The sequence below is a fragment of the Electrophorus electricus genome, chromosome 15, assembly GCF_013358815.1.
Source record: "Electrophorus electricus isolate fEleEle1 chromosome 15, fEleEle1.pri, whole genome shotgun sequence".
Lineage (NCBI taxonomy): Eukaryota > Metazoa > Chordata > Actinopteri > Gymnotiformes > Gymnotidae > Electrophorus > Electrophorus electricus.
The window spans coordinates 15,437,904-15,444,426 of NC_049549.1; positions in this window are offsets into that span (position 1 = coordinate 15,437,904).

A 6,523-nucleotide genomic window follows, 5' to 3' on the forward strand; every position below is an offset into this window, starting at 1 on the left:
CAGGACTAACGGTACTTAACACACTGACATTATGTCAGACTATTCCTGAAACAAGACCCATATGAGCTCACTGCAAAATTATTGTTCTTTCGTTGTGTTATGCACTATTCCTTTCTGTAAAAACATCATACCGGCAAACCAACTATAAAGCCAATTCCAGGTAAGTGAAACATATTTTATGAATCCAAATCAATAGCAGTCAAAACAACTTAGTGTAGTTTTTTGTAGAGAAAGGTCTGTAATAATCAAGATAGACCTCCATGTGAGTCATTGCTAATTAGTGCAGGCTCTCTACGCTCTTGTCTGAGGTATAATAAATATTCTGCACTCACTGTCCCTTTTATGCTCCTTCATTGCTTGTTTACCCATCACCCAAACACAGCCCCTGGATGGCATCCAAAAATAGTTTATATCTCCCCTGACTCATGCCATCTTTTTAAGCCCCAGCCATCTTCACTACCAGTCTTGCATCACTAGTGCTTGATTCTTGATTTAGGTCACAATATCTAAGATGTTTTATATGTTTTGTTTTTCCTGATCCATCACTGCTTAACAGTGTTTCCATGTTTGTTTTTTTACCTTTAGTAAACACCTCTACTGAATCATGTGATCACACACTGGGCGTCATCTGAACAGTTGACACTACATCTACATCTACAGCCTTTGTCCAGAGCGACTTACAGAAGTGCTTTGCAGTCTATAAACAAATCCTGATGCAAGCATAGATAATTAGTAACAACAATACTATTAGGCTAAAGCTAAAGGCTAGAGTGGGACACTACCCAAGGACAAATATTAACAGCCATTAATTGTCTAATATTATATATGTAAAGAATATTAATATGTTAAGCCTCAGTTACAATTTTTGGTGCAGAAATGAAGTTCCCATTCAGCCTCCTATGCTGAGATAAGTGATAAATGGTACTTTTTTTCAATGCATTTTCTTCTCTGAAGTAGCAGCTATTCAAACACAGCGTGTTCTCCACATAGCAGGTTGTGGTCAAATATGGCATCCTTAACAATATGTCCCAGGAGCCTGGGCTTGAAGGTACACAGAGTGTGCTTAAAGTGTGGGAACAGATAGGAGTCCTGGGAGAATGGGAGGAAATCACGGTCTCCGTGGCTTCGCACGGTGCATCTCCGTGAATGCGCCAGTTCAGAGCTGCAGTGAGACAGGCTCAGGGCAGAAGAATGGAGAAAAGGAAATCTTCTGAATGGGGGTGATGATAAAGATCACTTCATCACAGACATATCATATATAGTTTATAAATGACCAGCATAATTTACACTTACTAGGCTAAATCCTTAGTTTGTACTGTTTAAAACTGATCAACAGAAATAAAGTAGCAGATGTATAATATTTATAGCATGCTTATAAATGGCATATAAGTCCACTGCTTACATAAACAGAAGCTTGAATTGAATGTTACAGTAAACTGAGCCTGATACAGAACATTCAAATATGTTACGTCTGGAAGAAATATTCATTTTGTTTATTGATGCAATAGAGCTTGCAGCTTCTCTCAATACTCAGATGGAGTGCCCTCTAAATTCCCTTTTTTTAAAAAAAATTAAAACAAATAACACACATGGTACATAATCCAACAGCTTTGTGATTAAAACAAATTCACATGGGTTTCTGCGGCCTTGAGAAAATGTCTGCAAAGCTCTTTAATTATGTTTACATTAGCAATTGATTGCATTCATACTTAAGTTCAAACCCAAAGCCACTTTATGTGTTTAGTTTTGCTATCTAGAAAAACCACACATCTGGAACTTGTAAAACTTGTGTTCTGCTGTTCTCATCTGTTATAAGATGATTGCACATTCATACAGTCCCTATTATTTGGACTTCAGGGGTATCAAATAAGCTTCTTAAAATGTTTTTTTCAGACCAAGTAACCAAACTCTTTTGTGAAAAGTTTTAAGCTATAAGGCTGAGTGCAACACATTAGAATCTCATAATATTCTCTATTTATGCTTTCAGTTGGTGAGCTTGGCAGTGAGGATTAGAAGCTCCAGGTGGTTTCAGATCTTCTCCTGTCACATACTGTCTGTGGTCTAAACCTGTCTGTATGTCTGCCAGCTTTGCCCACGTCGTCGCATCTCTCTCCAGGCACCTTCCATTTCTCTCCTGTTCTCGCTACGTGAGAAAATACTTTGCTAGAACAGTGCAAGAGAGGGAAGTGGTGAATGAAATGGCTGTTCACTTTATTGCTCAGTGTTCTGCCACAGCTTGTCGTGTTTGGCATGCTGGAAGCTACAGTCCCCGCAGGGTCTGAGTCGCCGCCTTAACATTCGACAGTGCGGCCACTTCTATGAGAAGCACAACACACGTTCTTGCCTAATTAAAACTACTCAGCAGTATATGAAGGACCCCACTGGATCTGCGAATAAAGCTTGTCCATAACAAGGAAGCTGTTGGTCAGATTTGATTAATAGCCGTTGATAACAGAAGAAGGTGAGCAGGAAACTGCAGACATGTCCTGTGGGGATAAGATTGTAATTATGGAGATGCACGGCATTCTTTGAACAGAAAGCACTGGGAAACAATTGAGTGGGAGGTGTTTTGCACCAGAGAACTGAGAAAATGCTGCACTCAGTACAGTGACTTCAGACATTAAGAGCACCTGTGTCTGCATTTTTCATCTTTAGCACATATGACTGTTAAAGCAACTCTGTCTGGCTTTAACACAGAGTGGTGACCCTGGAACTTCAGCTGGAAAGGTGAAGGAAGCGGAAGGAAGCATTTAGTCCCCTTCATCTTCAATTTTTAGGAACCTGAAAACATTTTGGGCTTAAATTTCTCTTTTATATATTGGAAACAAAATCACTAATAATAAGAGAATATGTTTCTGAGTAACATATTCTTTCATTTCATGCTATTATACATTTAGAAGCATCCAAAAGAACAACTATCACAAAAGTTTGTACGCAGTATTATTAATGTAAATAAAATGCCTTTGAAAATAACAGAGGGTTGCTTTAATCTCTGTCACCTTTACTACAGCTGTAGCTCATTTCCTGTTATATGAAAGCAAGTGCAGGTGAGGGGAATAAATCAGCTATTTATGAGGAGCAGAGGAAGTTCTTCCTGGTAAACAGAGGAAGAGGAATCAGAGGAACAGTGTTACTTATGTATATACTGTAGTGTTGCTTTGTTGATTTATTCCAGTTTGTCATTAATGTCATTGCACGTACTCTCTGTTGAGCAATTTCCATCATGCCAAAACAGATTCCTGTATCTGGCAAACTAGGTGTCTCTGATTTGGATTCAGGTTCTAATTTTGCTTCTGACTCTGAAGTGTTAACCATTTCATATAAGGATCTAGTCAGTAGGTCAGTGTCTGTGTCTAAGAAACAATTTTAAGTGTCACCGTGTGTTCTCTGCAAGATGTAAACAAAAAAGGCTTTGAAAAGTGCAGAGTGTAACTTTAATCAGTCACACAGCATATGGCCTAATTAGGTTAAAAGCTTTCAAACTCTGCCAATAACCCGTGAGAGCTAGAAGGCCAAACAATGCTCGCCTACATATCTATCTCTCCTGTCTAGACTCCAGTAGACCAAGAGTCAAAACACAACAATGTAAATGCACCCTCAATTTGCATTATTAAACTCTTCTCACACTGAGAGGGAGAGCCAACCACAGCTGCTGAAAACTGTAGATTCATTTTGTAGTTACTATACTTTTCAATTATGCTACAGCACATTGTAAACTAATAGTATATCTAACAGATTGCAACAAGGAATTAGCTATTTTTACTTTATATCTCCAAGCAATGGATTGTGGATAGACCAAAGAGAGCTTCTTATTAACTCTCAGTTGCAGTCTGTATCGCTGTATAGGTGGCCCGAGTGCCGCAGGGCGCGGAACGGGACGCACAGACCTCCTCGATGTTGAGAGACATTTAATAACATAAAACATACAAGACAATGTTGGCACTCACACAAAACATTAATGCTGAACATTCTTACATTAACAGCCTGGACATTAATAACAATGACAAAAACTAAACAACAATAACAGTGATTCTACAAAAACAGTCATGCTTACAACAACATCTACATTTACATTTAAATTTACATCAACAACTACAATGACCCACACCGAGGTTCACACTAACTGGGGTTTAAATAGACAGACACGTTACAATTAACCCCATGCAGGTGTGTGTCCTTACAGAGGGCGTGGCTACAAACAGACATGGTTCCCCCTGCACGTGGCGGGCCATACCACAAGACTCGTGGGGGGGGGGGGGTGCTTTATGTTTGTGATCCACTTTATTATCTGCACAGAGGCCACTAACAAGACTGCTGTGGTCTTAGGTTGGCCCTCGCACTGTAAACGATGCTGCAGAACATTTCTCTGTGGCAAATGAACATGGCAAGAAGCGCCACAGAATTAGCAAGCTGTTCCCACAGTTTAATTGCGGTGAATTTGCACTTGGCGGGATGCCAGGTCTGATCTCTGGCTAAGCCGATTTTTGGTTGTCCAATGTTTGGACATGGTCCTGAAACAGATGGCATTTCAGAGGGGGATTTAGGGAAAAAAATGGAATAGGAACAGCATATTTTACGGACCAATGGGAGTTGAGACTGAGTAGTGAGGTGCATGCAGACGACTGAGGCATTCACGGAGGATACTTAAGCCCTACACGCCCCAGACGAGATACACTGTTTGTCTGGAGAACTCTCATTTTAAATTTCCAAACAACTTTATACTTCAATTCTTGGCTGTTTATTTTTTAAGGACTGGAGTGAACCAACCAAGTGAGTCAACCAAGCCAGCCTGTGCACTTCTGTGACTGGAATTATTTAAATTCAGGGACAGCCTATGTCACTGATCACAGAGCAACCAGACTTCGGTTGTGTCCTCCCTCACTGGAAGCCCTCCCAGTGTGTTATTTGCAAAGACGGTCAGTGGTTCGAGAGTCCTACCTTCAAATAAGGACAAAGGTAGGAACAGAATTCACTGCGCTGGAGGTAGTGAGGGAGCATTCGGGCTTTGTCCACAGGAAGTGGCTGTATCCGCCACATGTTGCCAGCTATTTTGCAAAGGATAAGAACATTAGCATTTGTTTAACATTTAGCCAGCCTCCACAGTGAACACATGACCCACCGGCAAGGTCAGTGTTTGGGCGAGGGTGACGGAGTAATAATGAAGCTAAAATATGTTAACGGACAAGAAAGTATGAATGTATGCAAAGAGATGGAGGGCACCAAACAAAGGCAAAAACCAGTGCAGTATGATAGATTATGTGACATACAGCTGTCCAATAACATATTACTAGCTCGCTGTTGCCACAGAACACCACCATTTCAAACTCAAAGATGTTAATTTGATTTCTTTTACCAAGCCTATCATATCATGAAGACTTTTCCACTGGGCGAAGCCCTGCACGGTAAGATCAGTACTGTGATGGGGCATGTGTCAGGCTTCCTTTCTTCATACCGCTTCTGTTAAGATGGACCATTTCTTCCCACAGAGCATAAATAAATGCCGCCATCTTTCTAAAATCTCTCATGATCTTACAGTTCTTGCAGCTAAATATAACATTTTTGCTTTTACTATACTCGTGAGCTACATATTACGTATCTTGACACATCATCCAGCTAATAGTAATAATAATGATTCATGAGCTTTAAAAATTCAAAATCTTTATACACTCAGAGAGTAGTAGGAATATTTAAAGGACGTGTAATTTGTCTTACTTTAAGACAAATTGCACATGTACAATGGCTATTTGGTATTTTGAACAGAAATACAATTTAACTGCATGATTTATGACTTAAGTAAAACATGTAACTACACCACATCCTGCGGGAAACACTTGTCTACATCCCCACTCTCCGGCTCACGCAGGAGTGTGAATTCTGATTAGGCGCAGGCTGAAGAGTACATCAACAACAAACAGTGACACTCCTCTACAGGTTTAAACAGGCCCGAGATCTAGTTAGGAAGGATTGATGTCAGGTTCAGAGAACAGAGACAGAGTCACATGCAGTAAAACAGAGGTAAGCTGTGGTCAAAAGAACAGGCAGAAGTCAAAGGCAGGGGTCATACAATAAGTAAACAAATCCAACAGAGAACAGACATGAGAGTAATCCAAATATGCAGGCAGTAAAAAACACCAGGAGAAACATACAACAATAAACAACAGCTCAGAAGCGTAAAGCAGGCAAACGAGACTTTGCAAAGACTAACTGAAACATGTAGGGCTTATATAGGGAAACACATTAGGGAAAACAAGACACAGGGACTTATGTGTAACTTAGTCCACAGTAGACGGTGTCCTTACAGAAGGCTATATGGTACATTACTATGATGAAAACACTTTATGATGTGCTCTTGCTACATTTAGTTTGCCTGAACCCCATATTTGATACATGAAAAGAGGTTGATGCCAGTTGGTCCAGTGTGGTTGTGGATTTACTATCAAAATACAGGCTACAGGTCAGAAGAGACTGAAAGCAGGGTCGACCAAATATGTTTAATTAGTCAGACAGTACAGTAAGTTGAAAG